At 35.4% G+C, this 16,372-nt stretch overlaps 1 protein-coding gene across 2 annotated transcripts in view; it reads right to left on the bottom strand.

Moving 5' to 3' along the window:
• LOC129749771 (tachykinins) overlaps positions 1-4,879 on the bottom strand; it is a 34,641-nt gene extending 29,762 nt beyond the window's left edge. Inside the window, exon 1 of one of the 2 annotated variants that reach the window (XR_008738159.1) lies at positions 4,525-4,879. The gene's annotated coding sequence lies outside the window, so the exon portion shown is untranslated. The remainder of the gene's footprint in view (positions 1-4,524) is intronic. The other variant, XM_055744845.1, reaches the window with a different exon arrangement.
• Positions 4,880-16,372: the final 11,493 nt, after the last annotated feature.

Here is a 16,372-nt window from a genome sequence, read left to right as displayed (position 1 = left end):
TGAAAGTATCGGTCGTAAGGCCAAATCAACATGTTTGCCACTTTCTGTATCTTTATTTATGAGCGATCGGTTACAATCGGGAAGAACGGGCATGTAAACATTTTTCAACCTTTGCAACTTATATGTTTAAAAACTATGTACTTTTTCGAAAACATTGTTGATTTTTTTTCTTTTCGTTTTACAAGAAATATGCCACATGAATACAGAAGTGCCAGATGATATTTCAGGGTATGGACAATTTTCTCGTATGTACGTATTCTGAACACACTACAACGGAACACGATAGTCAAATTTCTTGCTTACTAGAAAGATTTAAACTGATTACCGAATCCGTACTCATTATTGTAATAAAAAAGGAGACTGGGGAAAAATGTATGAAATTTGATTTTCTCAGGGACACGGCAATACACGGTTGAAAGATCTTGACTAGATGAGAAAAATCATTATGGGGCCAAAAAAAAATCTACCTTGGGAGATAAAAGTTACGAAACAAAGAAGTTATTTCAGTATAAAATCATTACAAAAACTTGAAAGCTCTCTGTATGTACACAGCATGCTTGTATACCAACAAAAATAGTTATGAAAATTTGGCAGTTGAATATACAGTCCCCCCACAATCATGGGTCACACACAATTATTAGTCACCGATCATTAGAACTGCTGATACTTACTAAACCAAAAGAAATTATATCAAATTATTATTTTAAGTTAATTGACAATATCATCAAAATGCATTAAAAATATTATTTGTGCGTTTGATAACAGTAAAATTGCTGTTTGAATACTTTTTATCAAAGGTGAACTTTAAGCTGTGGAACTATCGCATAAAATTCCAATGTTATAAGGTTGACATCTTAAACCGTTAAGACCCTTATGCGGGTATTTCAAAGATTCCAACCAAATGAATTGGTCCCATATAAGCACAAAAGAAGAGTTTACATTTTCCAAATAAAACCGAGCGAATAAAATGCGAAAATTCAATAATATTTAGCAAAATAAAAGTGACCCATAATTGTTACAGAATCCACCAAGTTTCACACAATCATGGGTCACTTTTTCGCAAGCAAAACAAAACATTTCTTGGTTGCTAGCTCAACCCAATTGCCCCTTGAACGTATACTAGCGAAGAATGCCCCTGAATGTTTGCCAGATACTTGTTGATTTTCATGTTGATATTCGGGTGTTGCCATGGACTTCTATGTGACTAATAATTGTGGGCAATATGACTAATAATTGTTACAAGCTTCAATTTTGACCCATAATTGTGGTTTTTAAAAACGTTGATTGTTTCGGTAAATTATTTTATTTTTCAACAAAATTGGAAACAAAATCATGTTTGAAATCAAAGAGGGAATATTTAATGACTGAAATTCATGCAAAGCTTGATGTTTGGTCCACTAACATCCGAATGAACGAACATTTTGTGGTGAAATGATACGTTAAGTGACTAATGATTGTGGGGGGACTGTAGAATGGAAATCAAAATTATTTATCTCTCCCACATTCGCCATTTGATTCTTTTGAAAAGTGCATTAGATTAAAGATTGATTCTTCGGATTCATTTTTGGATTTCAACCATTGATAATGAGCATTTAGAATAAATTTTCATGGCCGTCCCTCTTTGTCGAAAGCAAGCAATGTGATATTTTTTTAACATATGTTAAGGATTTCATATCTTTGTGATGACAAGACAATTTGAATGATTTTTTTTTAATTGCTAGATAAAAACTCACACAAGAAAAAATGTCATCAAATTTTGATTTTAAATCGTCAAAAAAGCCCATTGCATATCACTTTTAGCTATGCCGAAAAGCATAATGCTGTTCATTACATTAATAGAAAATACATTATCAATTTGTAGAAAAATGTTGTTTTCTGAAAAATTCCATACATTAGCCAGTTTTTTCCGTAACTATTTTTCGTGGCATGTTTAAATAGAGCCTACCTTCTCGAATAGAATTGCACCATGAAAAAACCAAGAATTCTATTTTCACAGACCTTAAATCTTATGGTTTACACAATCATTATTATCGTTCTCGATACCGTGAATGCACGTTGGAATTCATAGTTTTCGACCATACATTTCATCGTTTTGACGAAAATAACTATAAAAAAGGGGTATGGCAGCGTGACCATGAAAAAATGGCGATTTGCCATACATTGGAAAGCCCAAAAATATAAAGTTCATGGTTCTTTCAGCTTCCAGTCCATAAAAAACCATGAAATTCCGATTTACATTGTTCACTCGCTGAAATAAAAATTGTAGCTTTTGGTGGGTTTTTTGGTTGGTTTTGATAATGTCATCATTGTCATAGATGGAAAACAAATGAATTTATTTTTATTATTTATTTAAATTATATTACCAGTTTTAGCCAAACACACAAATAAATTTTCACAAATGTTTTTATGTGAATTCCACGATAACTGGGATATTTTAAATGCCAATCAAACTCACGTTTTTCGGCTGACATCCGGGTCTGTCTCCAGCGGGATTCCAAGGGGACTCGATCTGCCACAATTTTAGGTCTTTTCCTGAAAAAAAACTCCCATGAAATTCAAGCAACTTCATTTTGATCACTATTTGTACTTACCGTCTTTAATACAGCTAGTTCTTCGCATAAATTTTGTAGGAAATTTTTGCCAACACCGAACACGAAAACAAAAACTTTTTTTTTTGACATGAAATGATACACGCTTATTTCAAAATCAAACAAACTGCGTAAGACATACAGTGAATTAATATGTTTTAGCTGTAATTTTCACGGTTACTGACATAATCATGGTGTTTTCACCGGCATCTAAAAAATTTTACCTAAAGAAAAAATATAATTTTACATTTAAACTTACTGTTACCATAAAAATCATTGTTTTATTACTGCTAAACCGTGGTTTTTGCTACTCGGGTTGTATATTTTAAAGAAGGACTAAGGACCAAGAAGGGTTTTTGTCAAGAATATGCAGTGTTTAAAGTATGAATGTAATGATTCATATTCTTAATAAATAGACTTATTCAGCTACATAACAATTAGGTATGAATGATGAAAACTAATGTTCCTGCCATTTACATTTACAATAGCCAGATCCAACCATTTACATATTAAATTGGAATTTCTTTTAACTAGGGAAAGAAGATTTAATTACATTCGGAGTTATAAGATGAAGGCTGCGTTTTAACTTTTTGATAGCCGAGTAGGAATTTAAACGTGCATTTTTTGGAAAAGTTAATCCAAATCCAACACATAAAACATTGTAGAAATTTAATCTGGCAGGTTTAGTTTTGTACAATTCAATTTCATTGACCAATTTATAATTTTTGAGTTATTGTTGATCATCTATGTTCTCAGTTCACCATCCGATTATGAGAAAACAAAACCCGTTTAGTACTGCGAATTCATACAAATGATTTCTAAGGATGTTCTCATTGATAGTTGTGTCAAATAATAGAAAAATTGAAATATAACGCTAATTTTATATTTTTGATAACATTTTTTTAAGATAGTAGATTATTGCAACAATGATTATCATTTGACCATAATTTTTCCAAAAATAATATTTTCAAAATTTTTTTTTACACCGTTATGCCTAAGCTATCTGCGAGCATTTCTGCAATAATCCTTTTTTATGTGAGTTGAATAACTGGAGTTATTTGGAAAAAAAATCAAAAACATCGTTTTTGACCCATTGTCACCCCACACGAAGGTTACATTTTTATCATTAGATAAAAAATTGTCCAATACGCAGATTTTAGATATATATTTTCAAAACAATTCTCATTTGTTGTAATAAACGTTTTGGTGAGTCGAATTATAAACAAGAAGGAAAATATTGTTTTTCTTTGTTTCCATCCTTACTGAACGAGAAACTTTATTTTATTTTATCCAACTAAGGTTACCTTACATGAAATTCTTGTCAAAAAAAAAATATGTGTAAACTTTTCTCTTATTTAAATTTGTCCACATCTTGCACTTTTACAAACCAAATAAGAAGAATTGCTACGTTTCAATAATGGATTTAGTTTTGTCAGAAAAACAGTAATACTTTTTTAAAAATCTGAAATTTTGAAAAATTGATTTTTTGGCTCTTTTTACTCAAAAGGTTGCCGACCACTGAACTAGCCTATTGTACAGAAAAAGATACAAGAGTATTCTTTGAGTTTAATAAAAACTAAATCAAAAATCTTAATTGCGGTTTTGGTCTCAATCCTGATGTCTGGTCCTATATTCTAAGTTTTTATAAATTCCATAATAGAAAATCAAATGATTAATCATATTTATTCCGCTCAAATCACTCCCACGTGATCGAAATATCGGTCTCATCTTTTTTTTTTAATTTTCAATCGTTTTGATCAATTGTAACTATGAAACACATTAAGAAGTCTTATCAAAGGAAGAAGACAGTCTTCAGACTAATCCAACAGCTTAAAATTGTTAGTAAATAAAAAAAACTGAAAATAAAATCATTCTGTTTATAGTTTCGAGCATAAAAGCTCCCAACAGATAGAATAATGAATAATAAAATTCTTACCTTTTCCAAACTGTACAGAAAAAAACACTCGTTGAGAAGAGATGTAACCGAAATGGAACAAAGCACTAAGAAATAATCTTTACAATACAAACTGTGAAAATATCCCGAGGATAATCTGTATCATTCGTTCAGTTCTTTGAAACTCGTCGATTAACTGACCGTTGTCTGGGGGCTCAACCAACGACTTCTCACTAGAACGACAATTCCGCCACTTTTTCCGAAAGCTCACAGCACTGGGGATGTTTCGTCGTCGTTTTTTTTTCTCTTCACGGGAATAAAATGTGAAACTTGGTTTCTACTGGCAAACTGAACATGCTGCCCGGAGCAAACCAGCCGACCGAATGGAAGCAATCACCACCGGAACGGGAGCTTTAACCAGTTGATTCTGAGCTGTGAGCGCCACCCCGCGATCTACCTCACTCGCTAGCTGTGAGCCCACCCACACGGTGTGGAAAATGGGAATAAAAAGGCAACTCAAACTTTCAATATTTGGGATTACGCGAACTTGGGCTCCGAAAAGTTTGATAAATGCGGGTTTTGAACGGCGTTGTTTAAAAAAATGCTTTAAAATTGGTGATATCTACACGATAGGTTATTTTTTCGTCATACTTCGAAATGCCGTTCACCAAATAAACTAGCTGACCCGGTGAACTTCGTTTTACCTTTAAATTAATAAATCCTTATAAATGTTGAACTTCATCTACACGTCCTTAACTACTTCGTGCTCGCGAATCAATTTTTATGAAAATCGTATTTAAATTGTTCGATCTGTGTCCAATTTTAAATTTGTGTCGGGGCTCCCTTCCATAAAATGTGAAATTTTAAAACTATTCTACAAACTAACTCTGACCCGAAAAACTATTGGATACCAAATTTCACTTCATTCCGACCGTCTGCTTATACGTGATGGTGTTACAACGAAAACCCCTCCATTTTTATATATAAGATGGATAACACGTTATATTTCACTTTAAGATTTTAAATTACTAATAAATACAGTAAGCTCCAAAACTTACCATACTCATATTATGCTTCCTCAATTTGAAATTCTAGGCGTTCAGCAGTGAAAAAATCATCATCTTTTCAACGATGAAAGAAAACAAAATCAATTTGGCTTTGAACTTTGGCTATTTTTGGTTACAAAAATAACTATTGATCGTACAGTACAAGTTTTTCTCAAATTATCATAAACAATCAGGTGAAAAAGAAATTAGTCAGTTATCAAACAGAGTATAGCGACGTACACAAATGAGGTTCTTGGACAGGAATAGTTCCCTTTTATTTCTTTTAATATTGATGAAAAGGTACAGGTCAGGTTATACACCTACCCAAGAGTCCGGCGCCGATTGACCGGCGCATAGGGCTGAGATAAAAGATCTCCACTGCTGGCGATCCGGAGCCAGCGTCTTCACTTGCTGCCAGCCAAGGTTCTCGACAACTGTGCGGATTTCAGCGGCTGGACTGCACCGCTACGAGCTTCTGGGCCTTCCTCTTCTTCGATGCCCATCTGGATTCCAGTCAAGCGCCTCTCTGCAAATCTCGTTTTCATCTTTTCGCAGCGTGTGCCCAATCCATCCACTTACGTTCCCAAATCTCGATTTCTAGCGCCTTTTCAGCCGGTTAGGTTATAATGTTCAAATAACGGGTGACAACTAAAATTTTGGAATTTTTTCGAGGCCCCAATACTCAAACATAAACGAGCTCCGAGAAAAATGAGACTGTTGATGTGTTAGCTTTTCTCCTCCTTTTTTCGCCAGTATTTTTGTTTTGTTTGTATTTGCCCAGTTTTTCTCAGAATGCCGTTTTGCGAGCGCGTTGTACAGTTCTACGAACAGCACAAAAATCTCTGCAAAAAGTACACAGTACAATATTTTAAAAGTGAAAATGTGGCGGCTTCCACTGTTTACCATATCCTAAAGTCCCCAACTCGCAAGCAAGGTAGTAAGTGACATACCATCAAAAATTATAGACACAAAAGGACTTCGTTCTCTTTCCCGTGCCTTCAACAACAAGGATTCACTGAGCCAACGGGATGTCGCTGAAAATTTCAATTGTTCTCACCAGTAGATTGGCAAGACATTGAAAAAAGTGGTTGTGTTTTGGCCGGATGAAGCGTCATCGATTGTGCCAAAAAAACACAATCCTTCCTGAATACCCATTCGATCACATTTGTACCCAAGAACCACAACCCGACAAATCTGCCTCAGTGTCACTCAATCGAAGATTTTTTCGCTCATTGGTGTAAAAAAAATAATTGGAGAGCCAAGAACTGCAAACTATTGATTGGTAGAATCAAGAGATGTATTCACAAAGTTGACATGAAGCCCGTACAACACTCCTGTTCCGACATCAAACGGAAAGCTTCGACGAACACCTGCATATGGACCGTTTTCAACTGTTCAATTTTTTTTTTTTTGACAATGGACAATGTACCGTTATTTACAATGAATCAAATGCAGACCTTCCATTAGCTTGTCAAATTTGGTTGACGATCTCGCTCTCTCCGTTCATCATCTTTCCTGATTCTTATCAGATCGCGCATGATTTGCGAGATTTCGTTGACTTTAGCACGCCACGACTGCGTTTAAATTTTGAAGTTGTTGACGCCTTGGAATGAACCTGGGACAGACAAATATAGCATGTTCTGCCGATTCCTCCGTATTTACGCATTCCGGGCAATAAGGCGAGCTGATAAGCTTAAACCGATGAAGGTATTGCTTAAAGCACCCATGGCCCTGGGTACTGCGTTAGGTAGAAGTTGACCTCTCCATACTTCCGATTTACCCAGTCTGAAAGTCGCGGGATTAGCCTATGCGTCCATCTTGCGTTGTTCGACGTTGTTCGAGACCAAAACCTATCGCTCCTTCTATGCATGTTATCTAGGATTTTTGAGCAGTTTTTCTTCACAGAACATAGGTTTAAGTGGATTGTTATTTTTCATTTCATTTTTCCCTCCAATTTAATAGTCGCTTTTTTAAATAAACCTTGATATTTAATTTATTCTATTTTAAATGACTTCCGATTGAAATTCATATGTAGAAGAGTCTTAAATTACGTCGTTCAGGGATATCATGTCAATAACGCAGACTAATAAACCACCATTGCATTTACCAAATTTGCCTCTTTGTAATCTGAAAGTATGAGAAAAATGAATTTAAATGTATTGTTAATGTCTTAATAGCTCTGTAGCTTGAAAAAATGTGAAATAATTTTCTCGAAACTTTAAGATACACAGCAAACAATAGATTTATATTTTTCGTTGAATTTCCAACAATTTTGAAGCTAAGCTTTGTAGGAATAATTTCGTTACTAGGGGAGATGAGGGCATAACGAGCACCCGAGGCATAATGAGAACTACGCTTTCCTACGAAAGTGCGTATTTTCTTAAATAAATTTTCATGAGGATTTGTTTCGTACTTCCTATAGTATTAATTTTTACAAAAAAAAGGAATCTCCTTATCATCTTTACAGAGATATTTAAAAAAAACTAGCTTGGTTCTCATGTTACGAAAATATTATAATTTTTGAGCACCACGACATAAGCTCTTATGATCTTAAAATAACCTTGATCTATAATGTACGCACTGCAACATGATGTACACATTGTTTATCAATTTTTACCATCATAAAATTTTTGATTTTTCACTTTTATCAATTTTAAAACACGTTTTTACTTAAATTTGTTGACTAGGGGCATATAGACCACCATATTATCGAGGCATAATGAGCATTTTCTGCCGTAGAATCTAGCAGCGAATTAAAATTGATTTATAGCGCCACACCTTGACTAGTTTTCATCCGACAATTTAGCCTATTGGTAAGGTGTCGGAGAGGTAATCAAAAGACTAGAGTTAGATTTCTGTTCGAGGTGATTTTTTTCCATTCACAATTCATGATCGATTTTTTTATTGTTACATTATACGGCTAGTAGCATCATCCTCCGAAAAAAGCACTTAATGTATAAGCGTGCGTGAATTGTTTGTATTCTACAAACAGACCTAGATTATTTTGTAATTGCTCTGTTTGATGAATCTACGACTCACCTGACTTCATCTTTTTTTTTTTGTTTCGATTATAGTCGTTTTACCATCTTTATGGCATTCGCGACTTTATCAACGTTGCAGTTGGCGGATCGTTATTGAAAAACTTATCCGGTACAACTGTGTTCGATGTTTGCTCTTGGGCTCGAACTCGTGGACATCGGCTCAGGAGACAACAGACTTGCAAACTGAGCTATATCACAAGCCCCACCTGACTTCATCGAATTGAATTTGCTGCTAGATTCCCCGGCAAAAACGCACATCTTGCTCTGATTAATGGTGCTCATACTGCCTCAGGGGGGGTTCTCGTTATGCCTCCACAGTGGCTGGTTTTCAGCTTTTGGCAAAATTTTTTAAAATGCATTTTTTAACGTTTTCATCTAGTTTTTCGCGTTTCAGCCCGTTAGGGAATAGGCTTTTCAAGTGTCTGAACACGAAACAATAATGTAACCTCCATATTATAGCTATTTTCTATGGTTAAATAACCGTTTTCCTTAAGGTGGCCATTATGCCCCCATCTCCCCTACGTATGTACTTCGTCATTTCCATACTTTGTTAACTATTTGAAATCCTCAGAACCAAAGAGTAACTAAGTTCATAAAAAAGGCTTTTGAGGAAAACAAGCTTCCGTGTTTTCGTTTTATCCGTTTTTCATATTTTATTTTTCGGAAAATTACAGGTCACAGTTTTCATTCGATCAAAAATTTACCAGAAATTGATGATTTTTGCAATTATAAACCTACAGCTCATTAGATTTTGAAAATAACACTGGAGTTCTCCCTTCATTATTTTGTTAATATTTCAGACCTGTAAATTTTGCCCAATAAAATAACAAAATTGTGAATACTTGAACAAGATATTGAGCAATAATTTGTACAGGAATTTGAGTTCATTTTTATAAGCTTTTCTTTGTAAATGCATAAGTCTGAAGTCTTGGAAATACAATAACATCATTGTTATATTGAGCTTAATTGACATTTTAAATTTTGTTTAACTACAGCACCGTTCATGATTCTATAGAAATAGAAGCAAGTGCGATATCACTTCAACTTCTCTACTCCTTGCTCTGTTTATATTTTTCATATGCAAATATTCGTCCAAAATTATAAAGAAATCGCATTTTCCAATCCAACCCTCAAATATTGTACCTCGCGTAACTTTTGATGCAAACGATAGAACTTTTCAAAAATTGTTTATGTTTAAACACTCATTTTGCAAAATTTTAATAATAGGTGTTGTGCAGTTTCTGAGATATTGCAGATTGAGTGGAAAAAGTTCAAAAAGTCAGATTTTCGTAGAATGGCTGTATCTCAAGTCATACATGTTAGAGAAAACTTAAATTTGGTGATAGTGTGATAGTTGATCTATCTAAAGTAGAAAATTTGAACAAAAATATCTTCAAAATAAAGAGTTATGGAATTTGCAATTTGAAGAGACAGACATTTCTCTAGAATTATTAACAGTACTGTAGTTGGTAATCTTCTTACGTAGGTTCGGAATTCCAACTGTTAGCGGTTGAATTTTCACAACATTTTCTTTGGGTTCAGTGAGCTCGGCAATAAAGCAAAAGAGGACGGCGCGTGAAAAAAGTTTGAAAAATCACTGTTATAAACATTCAACATGGAAGCCGAAAGATGGAAAAAAATGTGCACAGTTTATAACGAGAGGCCCAACACACTTCCGTTTTTAAGTGGGTGGCTTAAGCGCCACTTGAGGATGGAAGACCACCTACCCTGTCTTAGTTTGCCCAACTGATGAGACTCGGTCGCGAGTTCCTGTTGATTCCCTATTTTGGGAAAGAAGCGGAAGGGTCTCCAAAAAGGGATTCGTACTTCGGCCCTTTTGAGGCCGCCCCGAAGACGAGACGAAACCCTGCAGAAATTTGTGGAAAGGGGAGTTAGCTGTTGTTCGGCCCAAAGATAAACTACCAGGGTTTAAGCCGTCGTACAAGACTCCGCCCTCTACCCCGGTTTAGTGAAGGAATGATCGTGACTGGATTCGCGGCCAGTCTCCGCAGTAAAAACTCTAAAATGGAAAAACGCGAACAGAAAAAGGAACAACTTGTAACCCCCTTTCAAAATACCTCAATTAATCATTCATATTAACTTCTCATTTCCTTTGAGACTTATCGGAGCCGATTTTCATTTATGCAAAAACATTCTATTTATTCCGTGTTTGTTTACATTTGTAGTGTGTTGTTAGGCCTAAGCTTTTACTTCTCTCTCAAACTTTTCTAGTGGTGTTCGTGGTGGAGATGTTAGGTGGTTTGTACGATAAAGATGCGTCCGATGTTCATTTCCACTTGTTATTATTTCGTGTGAAACGAACGACAATTTTTCAACGATGGGGCTACTTTATGCGGCTCGCCAGTCCGAACAATTTCATAGCCCGCTGAATCAATGATGCGGCCAAAATCTCGCGCTCGCGCAACATAAATTGTGCAAAAGTTGCGGGCGAAAAACGTACGTTTTAAAGCGATCGCAGAAGAAACATGTTCTGCATATGGGAGTACTCACGTTTTCGGTTAACAGTTCGTGGGGTTTTGGGTAGCCATTACCTCACCGTTTTTGTTTTCCTGCGGTGAACTACTGCGGCTCTCCTGCGGCTTACCACTCTAGTTGACGGTCATGTGGTGGTAGTTCTGCTTCGGTGATTCGGCGAAATTTTTTGGTCTGTGGATTCCGGCGCAGCTAGAGAAGATGTTCTCTAGCTAGCCGTCGTGGTCTGCTGTTGGTTGACGACGACGATGAAAAATGACCGCGGTTCTCGTAATCGCGAGAAGACCGCGGCGCGATGGCACTGAAGGCGGTATCACTGTTCGGCTGGGGTGTTGATGTTTGCTAGCCGATAGAGATGAAAAATAACCGCCTTAGCTGGGGTACTCAGCCTTGCGCCGGTAAACCTGGTGTGTCGCGAGGCTTGGCGTAGGGCGACTTCCTCTGGGTGATAACAGTGGACTTTTTGAGGAATCTGTCGGGAAAAGGTGCGGTGTTTTACACTGCGTTCGACACGTGCGGTTTTTTCCCACAACATACCTCTGGTCGATTAATCCTCGTATAACTTTTGCCACTGCACTACCACTATCCTATGCTTTCTAGGTCTAGGCTATTCGAGAGAGATAATTAATTAAACGCACTGGTAAAAGAAGTTACAAGTCTCAAAAATTACCAAGTCTAAATGTACTTTTGACGGCAAAAGATAACCGATCTTTCCTACGCTAATCACCGGGAATAAATGGGTCGGGAGATCTTTCAGTCATCTGGCTTACTGGATTAGTTCAACTTCGTGACCGGAACTACCCGATCCGACTTAGTCGAGTCGCGAAGTTAAACAATTAAATCCTCTCTCGCGAATTCTCGGATAGCCCTTGTCTTCCCCTTCCAAATCCGAAATTAGAAACCAATCTTTTTCTTCCCCAAACTTTTAGGTTCACAACGCATCCCGAAGGAGGTCATTCACCTGATGCAAACAAAGTCTGCCGTCGGTGGTCTACGAAAGACGGCGTCTCAAGCCACACGTTTAAAGTTGGAAGTGTGTTGGTTGATCTAAAGCCTTCAACAGCGTTCTAATGGTTTTGATGATTGTTCGTCTAGGGTGGCACTTGAAATATGAATGTCGAAATGTTTTCGTTTTCGAATTGAAATAATTTAATTTTATGCTTATTTATTTTATTAACACTATTAAGGTTCCGAATTATGCTAATATTTACAGTCGTTTAAGTTAAATCAATGTATTTTTGATATTGGCCTTACAAAGAAAATGTTTTGCTTTATTAACCCGTTACAAGTTATTAGGAAAATCCATTGTGGTCCAGAAATACCGTATGACGCGTTATCAAATGGTATAATTCTTATTTAATTTTTGGCATTTCGGCGAGTTGTGAAAATTCAAGGTGGAATATTTAGAAAGAACATGAAAGTATTATAGGTGGAAAGATCAAAGCTAGAGCGCTTTGGGTAGAAGAAATTGAATAGTTGGTGAAAATGTGAGCAGGGCTTTTTGTTTTGTGAACAGCTTTTGAACTACTTGCGTGATTCTTTGCCGCGCACCGTTTCAATGTTGATAGGAAGCGATGAAGAAACCCATCGCATTCCTACCCACATTGAAACACGGACGGGTCGAACACATGAGATTGTGTCCGACCGGGCTCACATTTTCACCAACTATTCAATTTCTTCTACCCAAAGCGCTCTAGCTTTGATTTTTCCACCTATAATACTTTCATGTTCTTTCTAAATATTCTACCTTGAATTTTCACAACTCGCCGAAATGCCAAAAATTAAATAAGAATATATCCCAGCGGCGATTAAAATAAGATAACAGAATCAAATGGTATAAGGAAACATTGACGAAGATTCAAAAGCCTCAAGCCAATCGTGTGCCAATCAGAGTGGACCGGAAACTGCGTGGGAAGACTTTGAAGACGATTAAGAGGAATAACAATCTGTCGGACTCTGATTTGGCCAGTAAACTCGGCGCTGCCCATAGTACCGTGAGGATGATTCGACTCCGGAAAGGAATCAAGTCGTATCGAGCTAGCAAACAGCAAAAAAAAGAATAGTGTATAACCGAAATCCGTGCTCAGAAGCTATACGACCGGGTACTGACCAAGTTCGATAGGTATCTTCTTATGGACGATAAAACCTACATATGTCAAGGTTGATACATCAAGGATTCCAATGTTCATCAAATTGACTGATGATTCTCCCAAACAACATTTTCCACAAGCTCTGGAAAAAAATGCTTTAAATCAAATAAATCACTATTTTGGTCTGCTTACATGCTCCGTTGAGTTCAGTCAAAACTGTCAAATTTGATAGTTTGTGTACTTTTTTGTTCATCATTTTAGACTGATTTTTCATGTTTTTTTAGAAAACTTGTACTCTAAGGTCAGTTTTGCATCCATCGTTTATGGCAGGGGTGAGCAACCTTTTGAAGCAACGGGCCACTTTTAATATGAAATTCTTTCGGCGGGCCGCATTTAAAATAAAATTTAGTTAATTATAGTTTGCAAAATTGAACGTATTTTTTAGTTTCATCACTGAAACCGGGTCATTTTTCAATAATTTGAATGTTTTTAAAGATTTGAAATGTTTAGCGAAGATTCTATTTTTACAACATGCAAACATCATTTGCTTCCCTTTCATTTATAAAAAAAAAAAAACGGATGACGCTCTCTGACACCAGATATCCGCTCAGTTTATCAAAACGTTTCAAATGTTGGAGTTTTCTCTCTTTACTTCCCCGCTCCGAAAATTTGTTGGGGCTGGCTAGTAATACTGTCAAAATGAGCGTGGCGACGAACTTGTTAAAAACGAAAATTTTCGAAAGTCTTTCGAAGGTTCGTAAAAAGATTAGAACCGTTTTCTGAAAAAACACCCTTTTTTGTTCGAACCGATGCGATGGTATTTTTCGTCATGACCTCCATTGAAAAGTTTCATGGAACTTAATCATAGCGATTTTTTTTCTGTGCCCATTTTCGAAAAAGTTTTCTTTACAATTTATTTAATTTTTTTTCGCAAAGCCTCCTTTTTCCTATCAACGGATTTTTTTATAATTTGAAGTTCCGTATGAAATCATTGTATTGAGATGGTGAGCATGGCTTCAAATTCATAAAAAAATCAGAATTTCACAGTTTTTAAACTAGATTACCCAATGGTACAGATTTTTGATTTTAGAATTTTTTTACAAATTTCATAATTTTTCTTAATTTAATTCAGATACCTATGGTATGGGCTTTCTAAGACTGAACCATGAAAATCTTGGTAATGTGGGTTGCTAATTTTGAAGTAAAATGACTCAATTCAACCAATTTAATTTAATCAATGTTTGGCTTTATTTGCCTATGAAATTTCTGAAAATAGCGTTACACAATACAACAAAATTCTCATTTTTCGAGGTGCAAGAAATCTCAAAACTGATTTTGACTTATTCGGAGATGCTGAGTCCATATATTAATTTTTTTTTGTCAGCACTAGATTTCGAGATGACTTTAAAAACTAGGTTAAAAAAAAGTAGTCGTTCTCTTTTGGCAAAACTGTAAAATACAAATACTTATTTACTCAGTGATCAACTTTCTCAGAGAGTGCGAGTAATTTTGAATTCTGAGAAAACAGTTTTTCATTTTGTTATTTTTTTTTCAATCCTGCAAAAAAAGGAATTTTGACGAAGTTTTATAGATAAATTAATCTAAATTGAATGTTTGATATCTTAAAACCGTAAGTCAAATCATTTCGCAGTCTTCAACTTACTTCGGGATGAATAAGCCATAAAGACGGTTGAAATCCCTCGAGAAAAAAAAACTAAATTGTTGAATGAATTAAAAATTTTAATATCCAATATTCAATGACCTTATTTAATGATGTCAGAAGTAGTTTAATCTATTTTTTTTTTTGAATTTCTATAAATTGTGAGTAGAATTAAATTTTTGAAAGCAGTATATCTTTGATACAAGATTATCTGGGCAATATCTGAGTCCTTGATAGAATGAAGAGTAGTAAATTAATGAAAGTCAGCTTTTGATTTTTATGGAGGTTAATTGGTTTATCATTTATAAAAGACAGATTTTACTTAAAACTGATCAATTTTAAAACTTTCACACGCAAGTCATAGACAGTATCTGTTAAATGTTTTGAATTCAAGACATCAAAATCTTATAATATCAGTTATTGAATCATAGGCACCAAAAATGCAGCCCTCCTGTGTAATTATACAAGTTTTTTTGGTTGAACCACATAATTGCAGATATTATTGTAGTCGAGAAATCAGAATTTCTGAGTCAAGTCGATAAGAAATCTATAATCGTTCACCCAGTCTTTATTATAAAACTTTCCGTATTTCCGTCAATAATTAAGAACAAAAATATTTCACTTTTTCATACAATTTTAACTTTGCTAGAAAGACTTGACCAACACCTATATTACGTTTTTTCCATTAAGTAATATTGCATCCATGCCTTCATAAGAACTCAATGAAAATCCTACAAAAAAGTTAACAATCTGGATAATAATGGGACGGATGAATATTCTGTTTTTTTGGGTTTCCTTTTGCGTTTTTTTTTTTTGGTTTGTTGTGACTGCTAGTTTGTGATAATTAACAAAAACAGAAAAAAAAATTAATTTGAAACATGCTTCGCGGGCCGCACAAACATCTCTCGAGGGCCGCATGCGGCCCGCGGGCCGCGTGTTGCTCACCTCTGGTTTATGGTAATTTTTTGGTGATTTATTCTAATGTGCAGACACAAATGCCACAAGGATGGTAAAGTGACCTTAAAATTCAATAATTAAATCAACAATACGGGTGTGCGGTCAATTATGTGATTAACTGTAGTCAATTTGATACATTATTTGCTCGGGTTCGTGTCTGGTTGTCAATAACACGACTCACTCAGATTGGCACCAATTGCTTGTTCGTTTATCGGCTCCCATTCGAATCTACAATTTTCGCTAGATCCAAAGGTCAACTGACTCAAGGCCAAGATGCTTGTCATCTCCTTATTTCTCCTACTTTAGTAGACAAATTTTGCCACCGGTGCTCATTATTCCCCTATTTTCATTTTATAAAATTTTAAATATTTACAAATTTGTCGGATAAGCCATAAAAAAGAGTAAAGCTTAGTTCTTTTAGAAATGGGACAGTTACGAATGCCTGTATCTCAAAAACCATTCGTTTGAACGAAATACTTTCTATGAAGAAAAAGAAGGCAATGTTATGATCTTTCATGAAAAAATTTGAAAAAAAATATTTACCGTTTTTTGTTAAAGAAATTTCTACTTTATTCTTGGTATCTCTCATTGGCCGGCGCACAC

Source organism: Uranotaenia lowii, chromosome 2 (genome assembly GCF_029784155.1).
Source record: "Uranotaenia lowii strain MFRU-FL chromosome 2, ASM2978415v1, whole genome shotgun sequence".
NCBI lineage: Eukaryota > Metazoa > Arthropoda > Insecta > Diptera > Culicidae > Uranotaenia > Uranotaenia lowii.
The sequence above is the reverse complement of the archived record's forward strand: the minus strand, read 5'-3'. Positions and strand labels throughout refer to the sequence as shown.